This window comes from Pimephales promelas, chromosome 2 (genome assembly GCF_988280905.1).
Source record: "Pimephales promelas chromosome 2, fPimPro1.hap1.1, whole genome shotgun sequence".
NCBI classification, from domain to species: domain Eukaryota; kingdom Metazoa; phylum Chordata; class Actinopteri; order Cypriniformes; family Leuciscidae; genus Pimephales; species Pimephales promelas.
The window spans coordinates 11,158,827-11,179,595 of record NC_142770.1 but is presented as its reverse complement, the minus strand read 5'-3'; the positions used below and the strand labels follow the sequence as shown (position 1 = coordinate 11,179,595).

Sequence of the window (20,769 nt, the reverse complement as noted above, 5' to 3'; positions counted from 1 at the left end):
GATTGGAGAAACTTAATTTTTCGCCCAAAAAAAAAAACGTAAGGGGTACCACTGTCGTTTTTTTTTTTCGGGCCGAATTTTTGAGTTTCGATATCTCAGCTCTGGAAGGGGCTAGAGCCTCCATTTTTGCACTCAGGTCTAAGTCTCATGGCACTCTATCAGAATCCAGAGTTTTGGGAAGATTGGAGAAACTTAATTTTTCGCCCCAAAAAAGAAAAACGTAAGGGGTACCACTGTCGTTTTTTTTTTCGGGCCGAATTTTTGAGTTTCGATATCTCAGCTCTGGAAGGGTCTAGAGCCTCCAGTTTTGCACTCATGCTTAAGTATCATGGCCCTCTATCAGAATCTAGAGTTTTGAGAAGATTGGAGCAACTTAATTTCTCGCCCGAAAAAAAAAAAAAAACGAAAGGGGTACCACTGTCGTTTTTTTTTTTTTGGGTCGAAATTTTGAGTTTCAATATCTCTGCTCTGGAAGGGTCTAAAGCCTCCATTTTTGCACTCAGGTTTAAGTCTCATGGCCCTCTATCAGAATCCAGAGTTTTGAGAAGAATGGAGAAACTTAATTTCTCGCCCGAAAAAAAAAAACGAAAGGGGTACCACTATCGTTTTTTTTTCTGGTCGAATTTTTGAGTTTCGATATCTCAGCTCTGGAAGGGTCTAGAGCTTCCATTTTTGCACTCAGGTGTAAGTCCCATGGCCCTATATCAGAATCCAGAGTTTCAAGAAGATCAGAGAAATTCAAAATTTCGACCCCCCCCCCCCCCCCCCAAAAAAAAAAAAACGACAGTGGTACCCCTGTCGTTTTTTTTTTGTGCGAAAAAATAAGTTTCTCCAATCTTCTTGAAACTCTGGATTCTGAAAGAGGACCATGAGACGTACACCTGAGTGCCAAAATGGAGGCTCTAGACCCTTCCAGAGGTGAGATATTGAGATATTTATGCTGAGATATTGAGATATTTATAATGGCATAAATGCTACGTGGGCTCTCAATATCTCAGCTCTGGAAGGGTCCCCATTTTGCCATTCAGGTCCAAGTCCCATGGCCCTCTATCAGAATCCAGAGTTTCAAGAAGATCAGAGAAACTCAAAATTACGTTTCTCCAATCTTCTTGGAACTCTGGATTCTGATAGCGGGCCATGGGACTTAGACCTGAGTGAACGGCGTTTGAACGGCAGTGTATGTATTCTTTCCCATGATTCTCTGTGCTGGAAGCTGTTTCTGCCACCTTAGTGACTGACATTTGATGCATCGTGGATCAGGTGTGTGTGTGTGTCCTGTACAGGTGCTAACCCTCCCCGACCTGGAGGTTTCCCCGGTGCAAACAGTCCTGGACCCGTGTCAAACCTGTATGGCCCCAGCAGTCAGGACTCAGCTGTGGGAAATTACATCAGTGCTGCCAGCCCCCAGCCGGGCTCCGGGTTCAATCACAGTATCGCAGGGAGTACGGCGCTCTTTCACTCAAGGCATCCAAAAGTATAGAGAAAGTTCTCACTTTTGTCCATCATGGTTTTTAATTCTATTCAACCTCCAACTAAGAAATAAGTGTCTGATTGGCTGTTCCTTCCATCATGACTCACTTTTTTTATGCCAAGTGCTTGATTGTCAGCGCAGCAATTCATAAACGCAGCACTGGAAAAAAAAAGAAAGAGAAAAAAAAAAAGAATATCAGAGGAATTAGTTCCATTCCAGATGTTCAAAAATACCCCAATGGGTCACGAGTCTCCGTTAGACTGACAATTCTTGTCTCGCTGATGTTTTGTTTGGGGAATAAAAGCATCACAAACAGTTTAGAGAAAGAGCATAAGAAACAAATGAAAAAAAAAAAAGATATTTTATTCATGTTATGCTATGACCTCTGTAGTGGACACCAGGACTCGATTGTTTTAAAAAATAATAATAAAATGACATGAAATTATATATAGGCAAAAATAATGGCAATATTTGAAAATCGATAATAATGAAATAATTCACTTTGAATGAAAAAACCCTCGTTAAATTGGTTGCTAATGTTGAAGAATTGCAAAGAAACAGCTGTTTATTGTGTATAAAGACAATTCATTGGTGACAGGAATATTAACTGCTGGTTAGAAACTGAAGTGAGCAGAAACTTAAGTCTTATTCTTCATTTCTGCCTCCTGGCATCTAAATAAAACATGCCACTGCATGAATTCATAACTTTATTCATCGGCATTAGTGTTTCTGAGCGACGGCGTTTTGTGCTGTGTGATTAATTCCAAATGTAGTGTGCGTTTGTTCAGCTGTGTATTTCTTGATGTCCCTTAACACAAAGGAAGATATTTGGAAGAATGTTTTAATCAAACAGATCTCATTCCCCATTGAGATCTGTTTGATTAAAACATTCTTCCAAATATCTTCCTTTGTGTTCAGCAGAACAAATAAACACATAGAGGTTTGGAACAACATGAGGGTGAGGAAATACTGACAGAATTTTCGTTTTTGGGTGAACTAACCCTTTAAAGCCACAATATGTAATTTTTAATTAAAAATAGCAAAAATAACTGTATCTATGTTATATATTTCTATTAGATGTGTACTTGCATTATCCCGACAGTTTCCACCAACTTCCAAATACGGAGAAACTTTTAGTTTAATTCGAAGACACGGGACGTTTCTTTATTTCCGTTTCGTCGCCCGTGTATGGCGTCATATGACCTTTGACTCCTCTATTTTCTCTAACTTCCTTGCGGAACCCGGCGAAACCGCCAAACACAAAGGGGAACACTGGACTACCGCCAATAAAGCAAAGAAAATGACGAAGAAAAAAAAAGTAGTACGTATTTTTGTGTGTGTAAATCACGTGCCCGCTCACGAGCGCTCACTCTTAACAGACACACTGTCCCCGGTGCTGCTCACGCATAAAGCGCTCCCCGTTCACAGTAACCGTGTCGTCTCATTCAAAAAAGCCAACTGTTGCTGTTAGCGAGCCGCGCACATTGAATACTCATTATGAGTCAGGCTGCGAATGTACGTGCCCGCTGCAACGTTTGACTGCAGTATCTTATGAGCTTTATAATCCGGTGCGCCCTATAAATGAAAAATGTTCTAAAATAGGTCATTCATTGAAGGAGCGTAATATAAATATTTATATTCGTCTGTATTGTTGTTATGGACCACGATTACACTTTGCCTGCACGTTCTGCTGCTACAGCCAGCTCATTAGCTAAAGCTCAAACGTAAGGGTGAAAAATATGACCCGAGAAGGGTTTGGGACAGGAGAAGCATGACACAGGTAAACATTGGCGTTGCATTTAAAGCTTCTTGACAAGCTAAATCTACAGAGAGATGCCGTATATCCGTATATTTTGTGAAACGATGATGTCATGTCATGAGCTGAGCTGGTTGTCATTGACAGCGACAACAACTCCCGTGAGCCCATGCTCTTTCCCGACGTCATCAAAGTACGTCTTTTGTTATTATTTTAAACGAGTGACCCCTGGTGGCCAAAAATCGCATACTGTACGTTTAAAGGTGCTATATGTATTTTTAGCGGCCTCTATTGGTGATGTTTCAGATTGCAATCAATTTTTCCAAGAGCGATCACTCATTGTGCACGGCCACACTGAGACTACTTTACACACACACACACACACTGGAGAAAGCATCACACAGCATGCTGGAAACTCAACTTGCATGCTTTTTTGAACATAAAGCAGCATACTTTGATTGGTCATCTCAAATATTCTGACATTGATGAGCAGTGACAGACCAACGAGACTCAGATGAACGCACTGAATTATCACGACTGAAGTGAACACAAATCTTTCTAGCCTACTCAATTACAAATTATTACTTGTACTAACCCCCCAAACTATAATTTTCATCCCTTTTGGGAGGGTCCAAATGTTTTCAGACTCTTTGAGAAATGAAGTGATGTGCAGTATGAGTAAAATAGTGCTTTTGACATTGGGTTAATGTAAAACTGTTGTAGGAGAGCTGCAAAATAAAAACAGCACTTTAAAAACTAAAGGAAATGTTGATAGTACACAAATCATTTTTTGATGCGGTTTACTCTAAGCATGGAGAGTCTGCTTTTAGCTATTATGCCAGCCACAGCTGGAACCAGCTTCCAGAAGAGATATGGGGTGCTCCTACAGTAGTCACATTTAAATCCAGACTCAAAACACATCTGTTTAATTGTGCATTTACTGAATGAGCACTGTGCCACTGTTCGTCCGACTGTTACTGTACTTCATTTTATTTTTGATACTAAATTGTTTTAATTATTTACTGTATTTTATTTTATCATTATTTTTATTTTTCATTATTTAATATTTTTTTATTCTAAACTGTTTTAATTATTCTTTTTTTAATTTTATTTTTTTGTTGCAGATTAACAAAAGAGTAACACATACCAGGTAAGATTCAGTGAGACACATTTACAATACAGAAGGAGGAAAGGGGAAAAAGAAAACAAAAAAACTAACAAAAAACAAATAAGAAACACAGAGAACAGAAAAATACAAAACAGCCCCACACAGTCATCAACAAATTGGTATATGTAGGCACAGGAGATCCTTTCTGTGATGCAATTGGGTAGTATCTGAATAGTTGTAGAGGATATGATAGAGGCTTTGACAAACACAAAGAAATATATATATATATTAGTATTAGTGGTGGTAGTATCAAAGATAGTATTTATAATGATAATATTCATGACAACAATAGTAATATAGGCTCTAGCAATCTACAGCAGTGACAATAGTACTATGACAATAAGAATACATTTAATTTCATTGTACATCTGCTCTAAACTCTGGGTCAGGGGGCTGATCTAGAACTGCCAGTGAGCGCATCCAACAGACCCCCCAGACACAGACGTCTCCCCTCGATTCAATAACACGATTCCCCTCCACCACCATCAGTGACACCCAACTCCCATCGTTAACCTTCTGGGCTACATTGAGTTTTTCCACCGGGGAACCACAACAGGCACCTCCAAACCAAGCTCCCCCAGTCTGTTTGTGACCTGACATAGCCAAGTGTTATTGGTGGTTGGCCCCCTTTTTTTCCCCCATGGTTTGGACCAAGGTGTACACTGGTTGGCTCCCCAGCCAGAGACACCACATCCAACCCAGGTATCAATTAAAAAGAATTAATTTACCTGTTGGGAGGGGTTTGGCTAGAGGTAGTGAAGGGGAAGGGCCATTCAGTCCAATCACTAACAGGGCGTGCTAGCTGCGCCCACCAACAGCACCCAGAAGGAAAAAAAAAAACAATTCATAAAAATAAATAATAATAAGAAGAATAGAAAATAATGTTACTAATATTTATATACATAGTATTTTCTGACTGGTTACTTATAGAGAGAAAAGGAAGGGGAGGCTCATAATTCTATAATTATAATAATATATTTCATCTTCCATACTACCACCACCCTATAAAGATTTATAGCAATAGTGCAGATTATAAAAGTGTACAGCTTATCAAATATTATACTTATATTATATTATTATTATAAACTGTATAAACTGTTTTAATTATTCTGATTTCTTTTGATTATTTTAATTTTTTCTATGTAAAGCACTTGGAATTGCCATTGTGTATGAAATGCGCTATATAAATAAACTTGCCTTGCCTTACCTACCTAGCTACCAGTAATAACTTTCACATGCAGTTACACATTAACCTACCTACCAGTATTGAATAAAAAAAATTATCAAACAACCGCTACATCCCCACATGTTGTTTGAGAGGGTTTCAAGAAAAATCTTCCTCGCTCTTCCAAAAACAAACTCCAGCATATTCAGTGATCAGACACGACTGGATCTTCAAACGGCACAGGGTTCTGTGGTCAGATGAGACTAAAAAAAGAGCTTTTTGGCAGTAAGCACACTAGATAGTTTGGTGGATATGAGGATAAAAAGTACCCCATGTGTACAATTTAATATACCATTGGATCTTTAATGTTGGGGGCATATTTTTCTGCAGGATGTCCTGGACTTCTTACTCAGACACATGGCATTGTAGATTCTATCAAATATCAACGGATAAAAAAATAAATAAATAAAATCAAAACCTGACACCTTCTGCTAGAAATCTTATAATGAGCCGTGGTTGGATCTTCCATCAGAACAACGATCCAAAACAAACATCAAAAGCAACACAAAAATGTGTTAGGGAGCACAAAATAAAGCTTCTGCCATGACCGTCCCAGACCCTGACCTGAACCCTATAAAAAAAAATGAGTGGTCTGAACTGAAGAGAAGAAGCACCAACATGGATCTGGGAATCTGAAGGACCTGGAGAGATTCTGTATGGAGGAATGGTCTCTGATCTCTTGTCAGGTGTTCTCCAAACTCATCAGGCATTATAGCAGAAAACTCAGAGCAGTTATCTTGGCAAAAGGAGATTGCAAAAAGGTATTTACTAAAAGGGTATGAATACTTGTGGCCAGTGTTGGGCAAGTTTCTTTTAAAAAGTAATTAGTTACAGTTACTAGTTACTTCTTCCAAAAAGTAACTAAATTAGTAACTCAGTTACAAATTTTAAAAAGTAATTAGTTACTTAAGAAAGTAACTAGTTACTTAAGAAAGTAACTATTGTGTTACTTAACCAAAATTAAATTTTAAATGCTCAAATGTGACCCCACCTCTACCCCTATTTAACGGAACTTAAAACACATGTGCGTGTTCAATTATTTATGAAAAATCTGAATTTTATAATGAAATGGACACTTAATACAATACATTAACAGAAACATTGTACACACATCTAAAAAAATGTTGCTGTGGGACAAAGTGAGACTAGCCTCCAATCAAATGCCATGTATGTAGATATTTTGTTTATATAGTGGATCAATGCAAATAACACAATAGATGTTTTGGAACTTTTGATATTTATGTCCCCTCAACAGGCCACAACTGGGCAAAATTAAATTAAGTTTGTTAAGCTGTTGAGTTATATGTCCTCATTAACTATATTATTTTATGTTTCTTACTGTTATTTTGTTTTTACTTTATGCTATTGACTGTTACTAAAATGTGCAAGAGTTCATTGTGCGCATGTGTGAACTAATGGGGACTTTTATTTTGACTTAACTTGTGTTCCTTCCTTGAGATGAATGTCGTGCTGCTGCTCCTCGCTCACTGATGTTATGCCAGTGCATTTAGATGAAAACTAACAAATAAATAACACTGAGAAATTTTATCTGGATGGTATATGTAGGCACACGAGATCCTTTCTGTGATGCAATTGGGTAGTATCTGAATAGTTGTAGAGGATATGATGGAAGCTTTGACAAACACAAAGAAATATATATATATATATATATATATATATATATATATATATATTAGTATTAGTGGTGGTAGTATCAAAGATAGTATTTATAATGATAATATTCATGACAACAATAGTAATATAGGCTCTAGCAATCTACAACAGTAGTGACAATAGTACTATGACAATAAGAATACATTTAATTTCATTGTACATCTGCTCTAAACTCTGGGTCAGGGGGCTGATCTAGAACTGCCAGTGAGCGCAACCAACAGACTCCCCAGACACAGACGTCTCCCCTCGATTCAATAACACGATTCCCCTCCACCACCATCAGTGACACCCAACTCCCATCGTTAACCTTCTGGGCTACATTGAGTTTTTCCACCGGGGAACCACAACAGGCACCTCCAAACCAAGCTCCCCCAGTCTGTTTGTGACCTGACATAGCCAAGTGTTATTGGTGGTTGGCCCCCTTTTTTTCCCCCATGGTTTGGACCAAGGTGTACACTGGTTGGCTCCCCAGCCAGAGACACCACATCCAACCCAGGTATCAATTAAAAAGAATTAATTTACCTGTTGGGAGGGGTTTGGCTAGAGGTAGTGAAGGGGAAGGGCCATTCAGTCCAATCACTAACAGGGCGTGCTAGCTGCGCCCACCAACAGCACCCAGAAGGAAAAAAAAAAACAATTCATAAAAATAAATAATAAGAAGAAGAATAGAAAATAATGTTACTAATATTTATATACATAGTATTTTCTGACTGGTTACTTATAGAGAGAAAAGGAAGGGGAGGCTCATAATTCTATAATTATAATAATATATTTCATCTTCCATACTACCACCACCCTATAAAGATTTATAGCAATAGTGCAGATTATAAAAGTGTACAGCTTATCAAATATTATACTTATATTATATTATTATTATAAACTGTATAAACTGTTTTAATTATTCTGATTTCTTTTGATTATTTTAATTTCTTCTATGTAAAGCACTTGGAATTGCCATTGTGTATGAAATGCGCTATATAAATAAACTTGCCTTGCCTTACCTACCTAGCTACCAGTAATAACTTTCACATGCAGTTACACATTAACCTACCTACCAGTATTGAATAAAAAAAATTATCAAACAACCGCTACATCCCCACATGTTGTTTGAGAGGGTTTCAAGAAAAATCTTCCTCGCTCTTCCAAAAACAAACTCCAGCATATTCAGTGATCAGACACGACTGGATCTTCAAACGGCACAGGGTTCTGTGGTCAGATGAAACTTAAAAAAAGAGCTTTTTGGCAGAAAGCACACTAGATAGTTTGGTGGATATGAGGATCAAAAGTACCCCATGTGTACAATTTAATATACCATTGGATCTTTAATGTTGGGGGCATATTTTTCTGCAGGATGTCCTGGACTTCTTACTCAGACACATGGCATTGTAGATTCTATCAAATATCAACGGATAAAAAAATAAATAAATAAAATCAAAACCTGACACCTTCTGCTAGAAATCTTATAATGAGCCGTGGTTGGATCTTCCATCAGAACAACGATCCAAAACAAACATCAAAAGCAACACAAAAATGTGTTAGGGAGCACAAAATAAAGCTTCTGCCATGACCGTCCCAGACCCTGACCTGAACCCTATAAAAAAAAATGAGTGGTCTGAACTGAAGAGAAGAAGCACCAACATGGATCTGGGAATCTGAAGGACCTGGAGAGATTCTGTATGGAGGAATGGTCTCTGATCTCTTGTCAGGTGTTCTCCAAACTCATCAGGCATTATAGCAGAAAACTCAGAGCAGTTATCTTGGCAAAAGGAGATTGCAAAAAGGTATTTACTAAAAGGGTATGAATACTTGTGGCCAGTGTTGGGCAAGTTTCTTTTAAAAAGTAATTAGTTACAGTTACTAGTTACTTCTTCCAAAAAGTAACTAAATTAGTAACTCAGTTACAAATTTTAAAAAGTAATTAGTTACTTAAGAAAGTAACTAGTTACTTAAGAAAGTAACTATTGTGTTACTTAACCAAAATTAAATTTTAAATGCTCAAATGTGACCCCACCTCTACCCCTATTTAACGGAACTTAAAACACATGTGCGTGTTCAATTATTTATGAAAAATCTGAATTTTATAATGAAATGGACACTTAATACAATACATTAACAGAAACATTGTACACACATCTAAAAAAATGTTGCTGTGGGACAAAGTGAGACTAGCCTCCAATCAAATGCCATGTATGTAGATATTTTGTTTATATAGTGGATCAATGCAAATAACACAATAGATGTTTTGGAACTTTTGATATTTATGTCCCCTCAACAGGCCACAACTGGGCAAAATTAAATTAAGTTTGTTAAGCTGTTGAGTTATATGTCCTCATTAACTATATTATTTTATGTTTCTTACTGTTATTTTGTTTTTACTTTATGCTATTGACTGTTACTAAAATGTGCAAGAGTTCATTGTGCGCATGTGTGAACTAATGGGGACTTTTATTTTGACTTAACTTGTGTTCCTTCCTTGAGATGAATGTCGTGCTGCTGCTCCTCGCTCACTGATGTTATGCCAGTGCATTTAGATGAAAACTAACAAATAAATAACACTGAGAAATTTTATCTGGATGGTATATGTAGGCACACGAGATCCTTTCTGTGATGCAATTGGGTAGTATCTGAATAGTTGTAGAGGATATGATGGAAGCTTTGACAAACACAAAGAAATATATATATATATATATATATATATATATATATATATATATATATATATATATATTAGTATTAGTGGTGGTAGTATCAAAGATAGTATTTATAATGATAATATTCATGACAACAATAGTAATATAGGCTCTAGCAATCTACAACAGTAGTGACAATAGTACTATGACAATAAGAATACATTTAATTTCATTGTACATCTGCTCTAAACTCTGGGTCAGGGGGCTGATCTAGAACTGCCAGTGAGCGCAACCAACAGACCCCCCAGACACAGACGTCTCCCCTCGATTCAATAACACGATTCCCCTCCACCACCATCAGTGACACCCAACTCCCATCGTTAACCTTCTGGGCTACATTGAGTTTTTCCACCGGGGAACCACAACAGGCACCTCCAAACCAAGCTCCCCCAGTCTGTTTGTGACCTGACATAGCCAAGTGTTATTGGTGGTTGGCCCCCTTTTTTTCCCCCATGGTTTGGACCAAGGTGTACACTGGTTGGCTCCCCAGCCAGAGACACCACATCCAACCCAGGTATCAATTAAAAAGAATTAGTTTACCTGTTGGGAGGGGTTTGGCTAGAGTTTGGCTAGGTGAGCTGCGCCCACCAACAGCACCCAGAACAGATGCCCGACCCAGGAAAAAAAAAATTCATAAAAATAAATAATAAGAAGAAGAATAGAAAATAATGTTACTAATATTTTTACGTAGTATTTTCTGACTGGTTACTTATAGAGAGAAAAGGAAGGGGAGGCTCATAATTCTATAATTATTATAATATATTTCATCTTCCATACTACCACCACCCTATAAAGATTTATAGCAATAGTGCAGATTATAAAAGTGTACAGCTTATCAAATATTATACTTATATTATATTATTATTATAAACTGTATAAACTGTTTTAATTATTCTGATTTCTTTTGATTATTTTAATTTCTTCTATGTAAAGCACTTGGAATTGCCATTGTGTATGAAATGCGCTATATAAATAAACTTGCCTTGCCTTACCTACCTAGCTACCAGTAATAACTTTCACATGCAGTTACACATTAACCTACCTACCAGTATTGAATAAAAAAAATTATCAAACAACCGCTACATCCCCACATGTTGTTTGAGAGGGTTTCAAGAAAAATCTTCCTCGCTCTTCCAAAAACAAACTCCAGCATATTCAGTGATCAGACACGACTGGATCTTCAAACGGCACAGGGTTCTGTGGTCAGATGAGACTTAAAAAAAGAGCTTTTTGGCAGAAAGCACACTAGAGAGTTTGGTGGATATGAGGATAAAAAGTACCCCATGTGTACAATTTAATATACCATTGGATCTTTAATGTTGGGGTCCTATTTTTCTGCAGGATGTCCTGGACTTCTTACTCAGATACATGGCATTGTAGATTCTATCAAATATCAACGGATAAATAAAAATAAAAAACTAAAAAAAAAAATCAAAACCTGACACCTTCTGCTAGAAATCTTATAATGAGCCGTGGTTGGATCTTCCATCAGAACAACGATCCAAAACAAACATCAAAAGCAACACAAAAATGTGTTAGGGAGCACAAAATAAAGCTTCTGCCATGACCGTCCCAGACCCTGACCTGAACCCTATAAAAAAAAATGAGTGGTCTGAACTGAAGAGAAGAAGCACCAACATGGATCTGGGAATCTGAAGGACCTGGAGAGATTCTGTATGGAGGAATGGTCTCTGATCTCGTCAGGTGTTCTCAAAACTCATCAGGCATTATAGCAGAAAAACCGTTGGCTACGCACGTAGGCGACGCTTTTGTGAGCATTTATACTTCTGCGTTCAGGTCTTGGTTGCTCTGCAGTACTGCTCCGAAACGCTAGTTGGCAGCGGAGGGTTTTAATGTTCCACTGTTTACATTCCCCGAGGTGCGGCTAGGTTATTGCAAGCCTGAAAGAGAGCGGATCATGTTGGACTTGGAGCTTATTGAGTTGGAAAAACAGTTAATTTTAGTGAAATTACTAAAACTGAAAGGCAGAAATGAGAGAAGACGTCGGAGGAGATGGTACGTGTGGAAATGCGTGAGAAGGCACGTGCGGAAATGCGTAGGAGGAAATGCGATGCTACCAAGCCGACCAATCACAGATCTTGCGGTCCGCGTCGTCGCGACGTGTAGTTACATTTTTGAGGAGGTGCGCGTCAGGCTACGGCGAAGGGTACGCGGTATGGGACGCGTCTCTGCGTATGCTACGCTGTACCTATTGCGCGCACCCTACGCAAAAGTATAAATTGGCCTTTAGCCGATAGTGATAATGGGTCGTTCGCGGAGGAGCGTAATAAGTGATGATGGATCGACTCGTTCGCGAATGAGCTTTTGATGGGTCGTTCGCTATTCGCGAATGAGCCGACTCTTTTATTTGAACGTCGGGACCTGGCTCGCATATCTGAAGAGCCGACTCTATTTATACAAATTTAGCCTATGGAAATTAAATAATTATGTAAAAAAAAATTAAATATTATAGTCAAAGTCATTTAAAGAGCCGCTTGTGAGCCAAAAGAGTCGGCTCTTTTCAGAGCTGAGTCAAAAGAGCCGAATGCTCATCACTACTATGCGTGCTTTAGAACACGCGCCCCAACTCTACCTCTGATTGGCTTACAGTGACAGTTTACTCTACCTCAGCCAATCGTCAGCATCTATGCGCTTGTCTCGTGCTCCATGGAAGAACAGTAAAAAAAGTGTGCCTCTCGCTCAGAGATCTAGTTGGTCTGATGGAAAAACGGGACGCATTTTTGGCAGTAACGGTAACGGCGTTGTTAAGATGAGAAGAGTAATCAATTAGATTACTCGTTGTCGTTACTGGAAAAAGTAATGCCGTTATTTCCATCACTGCTTGTGGCCAACGTGTTTTGGAGAAAATCATTTATTTTATATTGTGATTCATGCAGTTACACATTAACCTACCTACCCACCTATAATAACTTTCACATGCAGTTACATATTAAAGGGATACTCCACCGGGTTTTCATATTAAACTATGTTATTCCCTTAATTAAGACGAGCTGATGCATACCTCTCTCGTCTCAGTGCGTGCACTCTATCGCTCTGTATTGCCGCAAAACTATGTTAGCACTTAGCTTAGCCCAGTGCATTAAATATGGGCCAAAAAGAGAAGCGACCAAACACTTCCTCGTTTTCCCTATTTAAACACAGTTACTCGATTAGTGTAACTCGACCTAGGCTGGTGACACAAAATAAAACGTTGTGTTTTTCTAAGCGTTTAAAATTGATGACTATATTGTATAACGGAATACCATAAAAAAGTGCTTTAGAGCACTTCAACTTGGCGCAATAATACCTTCACTCGTGAAAAGTTCTCTTACCGGCTCCCGCTTTGTCGCATGTCACGTTGGCTGCATTGATGGAAATAAGAGGGAGGGGGAGAGCGAGGAAGCGGGAGCCGGTAAGAGGACTTTTCACGAGTTAAATATGAAAACCCGGTGGAGTATCCCTTTAACCTACCAGTATTAACTTTCACATGCAGTTACACATTAACCTACCTACCTACCTACCTACCAGTATTAACTTTCACATGCAGTTACTCGTTATCTTTTACATGCAGTTACACATTTGACTTTCACATGCAGTTACACATTAAAGTGTACACTTAGTAGAGTAAAAAGGTTACATTAATTCAACTTTATTAAAACTTTTATTAAAACTCCATAATGGTGATCAAATTTCACTTAATACACAAACGTCATACATTTGTGAAAAAATAAAATAAAAATAAACAAATTTACCAATTTATTTTAAGTATGATAAATAAAATGTAAAAATCAAAAGCAGAAAAGAACATTTATTGAACAAACGGCAGAGACGGGAGCGGGCGATAAAGGTAACCAGAAGCAGTCCATGAGACAAATACAGAGGAGCAAAGAAACTAAATATCAAATGAAAAACTAAAAAAATCAAATGAAAACTAATCAGGCGTACAAGTGGTTACTAACATTTTTTTTCTCTGTGAGTTTCCAAAAAAGGAAAAAACATTAAAGGGTTAGTTCACCCAAAAATGAAAATTAAGTCATTAATTACTCACCCCCATGCTGTACCAACCCCGTAAGACCTTCGTTCGTCTTCGGAACACAAATGAAGATATTTTTGATTAAATTTGAGAGCTGTATAACTACCACATTGGCTCCTAAGGGACTGCCTCTTGACGGCCCAGTAAGTCAATGAAGAAAATGTTTAAATATCCCAAGTGACTACCGTGGCTCAACTATATGTTTATCAAGCGACGCGAATACTTTTTGTGCGAAAAAACAAACAAAAATAACGAGTTTATTCGACTATTTCTTTTCTTTCTTGTAGGCCAGAACGAGAATTCCTTAGATTTCCACGACGCATGCGCGAGATTTGCGATCTGCTTACGCCAGCTTACACTACTTTAGATCGCAATTCTCGCGCATCCGTCGTGGAAATCTATAAGGAAGTCTCGTTCTGGCCTACAAGGAAGAAAAGAAATAGTCGAATAAACTCGTTATTTTTGTTTGTTTTTTCGCACAAAAATTATTCGCGTCGCTTGATAAACATATAGTTGAGCCACGGTAGTCACTTGGGATATTTAAACATTTTCTTCATTGACTTTTTGGGCCATCAAGAGGCAGTCCCTTAGGAGCCAATGTGGTAGTTATACAGCTCTCAAATTGAATCAAAAATATCTTCATTTGTGTTCCGAAGACGAACGAAGGTCTTACGGGGTTGGTACAGCATGGGGGTGAGTAATTAATGACTTAATTTTCATTTTTGGGTGAACTAACCCTTTAATGTGCAACAAGGAGCCATTGTTGCGCTTAAGTCGCTGTCTGAAGGAGTGCTGAAATGTCAACGATTCAATCGTGCAAACGTTCTGTTTCCTGGGATATTAGTTATAAATTGCATATGACAAATTACAAAAAACGGTCTGACTCTGCAGCGTGAGCTTTGCAATGCAACCGTTATTTATTTATTCACTTTATGGTTTCCATGGTGACGCGTCATTGCTTGTCACGTGACACACCGCAGCACAGCCACAACAGCTCTGAATGAATGATCTGCTTTATTCAAGTATTACAGGAAAAAGGCTAAATGAATGTGTGACAGGGATGTTGGTTCGGTGAACGGGTGATGGAAGGAGACACAGGGTCGGCGAATACTGGGGCTTGTGCACTTTATTGAATTACTTTCTCTCCCCACAGCGCTTGCTCGCGCTCACACAATTAATTCAGAATATTTCAAAAACAAATCACATATCAAACAATACTCTTCCCGCTGGATACAGCTTCTCAGGTCACAAATGCAGCAACACTCTTTCCACTGAAACAGCTTGCAGCCCAGTGTTTTCTCTCTCTCTACAGCGCGTGCACGAGCTCCCAGTCTCTCTCTCCCCACTCTCACTCTGTCAGCACGGCCCGCTTACCGCTCGGCTCCCCCCCTCGCTCTCCCGCTACAGACCGCGCTGAACCAAGCCCCCCTCGCCACCGAATGCAATCTTTAAGACAATATTTTAACAAACTCGACGGGCCGGGTTAAACAGCATAACGGGCCACATGTGGCCCGCGGGCCGTAGTTTGCCCACCCCTGCTCTAGACCCTTCCAGAGCAGAGATATTGAGATCCCACGTAGCATTTATGCAGTTATAAAAATAGTGGGTTCGTGGACGGTGGACGGAATGGACCTTTTTCACAGCCTTGGACTAGCTAGAGTTAGAAAAGTGAAATCATAATCAACCACCCCTTTAAAATAACTGCGTGACATTTAGCAACACAAGTCATCCAGCTTTTATTAATATGATACTCTAATATCCATCTAGCTAATAGCATTTTGAATCAAATGTCTCATAGCAAGCATAATAAATGCTCCGCTGCTCTCAATGGGACGTGAGGCCCAGTGTGTCGCGCAGGTCTCTCTGATTAGCAATTGCTTCAGCGACCTCGGCCCGTAATGTTAATAAAACTTCAATACATTAGCTCATTAACATGATTTCTGCCTAAGTCCCATCGGATTGTATTTCATCGGTTCTGTAGGTAAAGACAAGACCTCCAACGATTCCACGCCCATTCACGGCATCATCAAGCTATGCCTTTGTTTAGAATAAGCGACTTCTAGTGGCGAAACTTACATACTGTGCCTTTAATAAAGAATTAACACCAACCTCTTTGTTCTTCAGTGTGTTTCATTCTGCAGTGTTCTGGATCTCATGTTCTCAGTGTCCTTCAATAAACTCTGTGTTTGTAGATTTCAGCTCTTCCTCATGGTTTGATGCTCATCTTCACTTGTAGCTGAGAGGAATATTCCAGCGTTTATTGGTGAACTGCAGTGGGAGGAGCTTCACAGGAGGAGGTGGAGCATCACTGAAGGAGGAGATCTGAAAAAAACAATAAGAAAACACTTACTGAATTTGTTTTTATACTAATTTACACATTTTAAATGTTTATGCCCACCTTTTCTAGCTAGTAAAGTAACTTTTAAGTAAATTAATCTCAAAGGTCTGATTTCATAGACAGGGCTAACAAAGAAAAAGGTTAACAAAAAAATAACAAAGAAAAAAGGTTAAGGTTAACAAAGAATTTACTGTTGATTAAAAAGCTTAATTTGGTATTACATTGGGTGTGGAAAAGAAAAGGTTTGGACTTGGTGCTGGCTGGGAAACCAATGCACAGGACCACAGACACCGGAATAAAAATAATTCATGATTCTGAAGCTGAAAATACAGAATTATATTAGATGAATATGCTTGCAATTTTATTGGTAACATAGGACATTTGGCATTATCAGGACTGACAAATATCCCCTCACTGCTTTATTATACTCAACATAATACAGTAGTTTAATGTAGTACTGACACTAAAACTCTATAAACTTGAATTTTTTTGCATACAGTAATTTTCATTTTGGGTGAACTACACTCAAAACCGATTGTTACTATACGCGCAATGCCCTGAACACACACTAAATGAACATGACTAATGTCTTGAATACCGCATTGGAGCGTATCCCATCATGTATCCCATTACCGCATTGGAGCGTATCCCAATTCACAAGATGATGAGGAAAACATTCCACTGTAAGTTAAATGAATTACATATTACATGTAATTTGGTAGAAAAACACATTGTTAAAAAAGTGTCATTATAATGTTGCAAAGATGAGTATGGTATGTGTATTTTGTACATTTGCAACTGCTTTTTAAAATCACTTAATTAAAAGCACCATATTTTTAAATTATGCCTTTTGTTACATTGGGGACTACTAACCAGACATTGTTGATTTTAAAATGCAAAGAACTGAAAATGAAAATAAAGCTCTGTAAACACTTGAATTTGTATGTCACTATAAGTGTGTCCCATTGGGTAATCAAAACTTCTAGTCAACACACCTACTTGAACACTTTTTATTTTTTAAGAAATTTCATACAAATACTTTATTCCTAGGATCTTACCTCTCATTAACATGTTGGCAAATAATTATAGAAAAAATACATAATACAGATACCAAATATAAACAATAATTAAAAAAAGAAAGTAAACTTGCTTAATTAAATGCTGTTATTAGACTTACTTAGATCTAGTAGATGTCACAAGTAAGTTGATCGTTCCATTTGCTCAAGTCTGTTGACGCCAATAAAATGAGCTTAATGAGGCAATTTACAGCTCTAACGACATAATTATAGGAGAACTCCGGCGAACAATGAACATTTGGTCTAATAAAACATCGGTACATAGTCAACCGTTCTCTGAGATTTGTTTTCATGATAATCGAATGCAAAGAGTTTTATCTCTAAAAACTGTTTAGCGTATTATGCTAGTAATGGGGGCATTGACTAAGTAAAAAGAAATCGCTAGTTTATACCACTAACAAGGCTCAAAATAGCCCCACACTAACGCAGTAACATAATGAGTGTCCGTACATGCAAAACGAAGCATTGAGAACTTTGTAAGTGTACAGACCGTTTAATAAGAAGATACTTTATGAAGACAGTTCACTTCGTGTATACAGACAGGAGCCATCTTAAAAAATAGTCTCGAACACAGTTCAGAAGTTCGCTGAACTTCATACAGTTCAGCTCACTCAGCACGACGTTCGTGGTTTGACTTATCGAGACTATTTTTTAAGATGGCTCCTGTCTGTATACGCGAAGTGAACTGTTTTCATAAAGTATCTTCTTATTAAACGGTCTGTACACACTTACAAAGTTCTCAATGCTTCGTTTTGCATGTATGGAGCCTCATTATGTTACTGCGTTAGTGTGGGGCTATTTTGAGCCTTGTTAGTGGTAAAAACTAGCGGTTTCTTTTTACTTAGTCAATGCCCCCATTACTAGCATTATACGCTAAACATTTTTTAGAGATAAAACTCTTTACATTCGATTATCATGAAAACAAATCTCAGAGAACGGTTGACTATGTACCGATGTTTTATTAGACCAAAGGTTCATTGTTCGCCGGAGCTCTCCTTTAATGAGGTGAAAACATGATCTATATAAATAAAAAGGCTTTTCATCTGCTCTGATAATAGTGTAGTGATGATCCATAGACTATCATCAACACTTATTCGACAAGCCAGTCGGCACCAGCAGCAGATCATCTGTTAGAAACAGATTGTTACAGACTGTATACTGAAAGAATAAAAGTGGTCTAATATTAAAATATTATTTCTCAAGTGATACAGTAAAATTGCAGGAACATAAAGACTAATGAAACCCATCTTTATCAAACATTGTAATTCGCCGATATGAATAGTTAATATTCTAATAACTACATTCTTAACAAAGCCGTTTGCTAGCATTACCGTTTTGTATGCGAGTAACATACAGGTCTTATTTAAGTGTTTCAGTTAACACACACGAAGAGCGCTGAACATGAAAGAAGCCATTTAGAAACGACCGCGTAAAATGTGTTTTTAAACTGTGTAATGAGTATTTAAGACTTACTTGATCGCGGCTAGTTACACGCGGTTGCACGTGGCCGCCATTTTGGATTTCTGATGTGTGCGGCTGGACACTTCCGGTTACGCTTTACGCCGGTGCAGGGAGCTGGAGAAAGACGAAAATTATCTCTTATAGTTGTTTATAGAATCACTATATCATTTAAAATACTACTGAAATATATATTACTATCACGCCAGCAAATGGCAATTAAATGCATGGATGCAACGTCAGGTTAATGAATGAAATACAACTGTTCACGAACAGAAGATTGTCTTGGTCTCATGCTTCTACACAATGAGAATTATGCCTTCTGTAAATATAGGGTTACAACTAAGATTTTATTTGTTTGCATACAATAGCCTGAACATTCACACGTTTGCCCTGTCTTGTTTAATTCTCCACGGCACTAGCAGTTGCAGTCGGAGGACAAATATGCCGAGACTAAAACCCTCCCGTTGCTTACCTTTTAATCTTTCAAACCAAAGAAGAAACAACCATATGGATCACTTCACAGCTTTTGGGGGTTTTCATAGAACAACTGTGGAGAAGTTTAATCACGGCAGACGCGTGTTGATGCCGCCGGTTCGGGACCGATGCTTTGAAAAAAACATGCACTTTATTATCCGATTTGCACGTCATGCACTTTTATGTATTATTAATAAGTATTGGCAAATTAAAATTGTTTGTAGAAGATGTTTTCTGTAACTTTCTTTCCTTTTACCATGGGTGCGCTTTGCCAGGCTGTTTACATATGCGTGCAAGCAAGGGCTGGAACATTTATTAAAAGTGTAGAATACTTTCCAATCCGTTACATTTAGTCTTATAAATTCTGACGTTTGTGATATAAAAAAAAATAAACATATTAGAATAACTTTTAAAGTTGTGTGAACAAAAGCAGTTTTTCCCGTGACCGGGAATGGAAAACCAGGAGTGGATTTGGAGAGTTGAGATTTCGGAGTGACAACAGAACGGTAAGAGTGGAGAGAGGAACGTGATTTTGCTCCAGTCCATGCTTTGATTACTCCATAAGCAGGGTGAACCTTCAGACCCATTCAAACTAAAATTAAAACATTTATTACACTATATGACGGCCTTAAAATAACGAAAAGTGTAATTTAAGACATAAGGACAGGGGGCCGACAGTGATGAGAGTGGAATCGGATTTGATTCGGAGGAAGAAGATCAAATATTCCACGGACTCGATGCATTTGAGGAGTAAGTACGAATGATAGATTACTGACAATATATTGTCTAATTGTATAGTTTTTAGTCAGATATTTTAATTTATTATAGCTTTTCGGAAGTAACGGAGCTGTAATCAAACACGCCATGTGCGCATCAAACAATGTGCGCGTTTTGCCCGAATGTATTTATAAGCTAATTCGTTTACTTTGCTTGTCTATTTTATTGAAATGATTTTTAAGGAAAATGTTATTGTAGTTTTTCAGAAATAATAATGCAGTATGCCTTATCTAAGGCCTGTACTATTTGTCTAAATGGGAGGGGGTTTCAGACATTTTATTAACTCTGTGCATATACTATGATAAAGGCTCCAGTAATAATTTTGTCACTTTCACCTGTCAGATGTTCAGCACCACCAGACCAGTTGGAACAAGGATTGGAGACCGAAAATGATCCAGTCTGGGCACAGGTTTTGCCCCAGACTGGAACCTGGAGTGCAATTGACCTTATGCACAGCTGCACAACTTCCTGAACTTAAGCCAGCTCCTTGTTTCCTGTCTGCCATTATTGGCCGAACTTGATTAATTCAGGTGTGTCTGATTATTGTTGCCGTGACTACTGAGGTCAGGCACACCTGGATTAATCAATTTGGCCAATAATGGCAGACAGGAAACAAGGAGCTGGCT

At 38.2% G+C, this 20,769-nt stretch overlaps 1 long non-coding RNA gene across 1 annotated transcript; it reads right to left on the bottom strand.

Moving 5' to 3' along the window:
- Nucleotides 1–820: 820 nt before the first annotated feature.
- On the bottom strand, nucleotides 821–20,606 carry LOC120486284 (uncharacterized). Its single transcript, XR_005624163.2, has 4 exons — nucleotides 20,479–20,606; nucleotides 18,905–19,006; nucleotides 16,127–16,339; nucleotides 821–1,630 (listed from the first exon to the last, which is right to left on the bottom strand). It is a non-coding gene; the product is annotated as an uncharacterized LOC120486284 (long non-coding RNA).
- Between the last annotated feature and the right edge of the window lie 163 nt (nucleotides 20,607–20,769).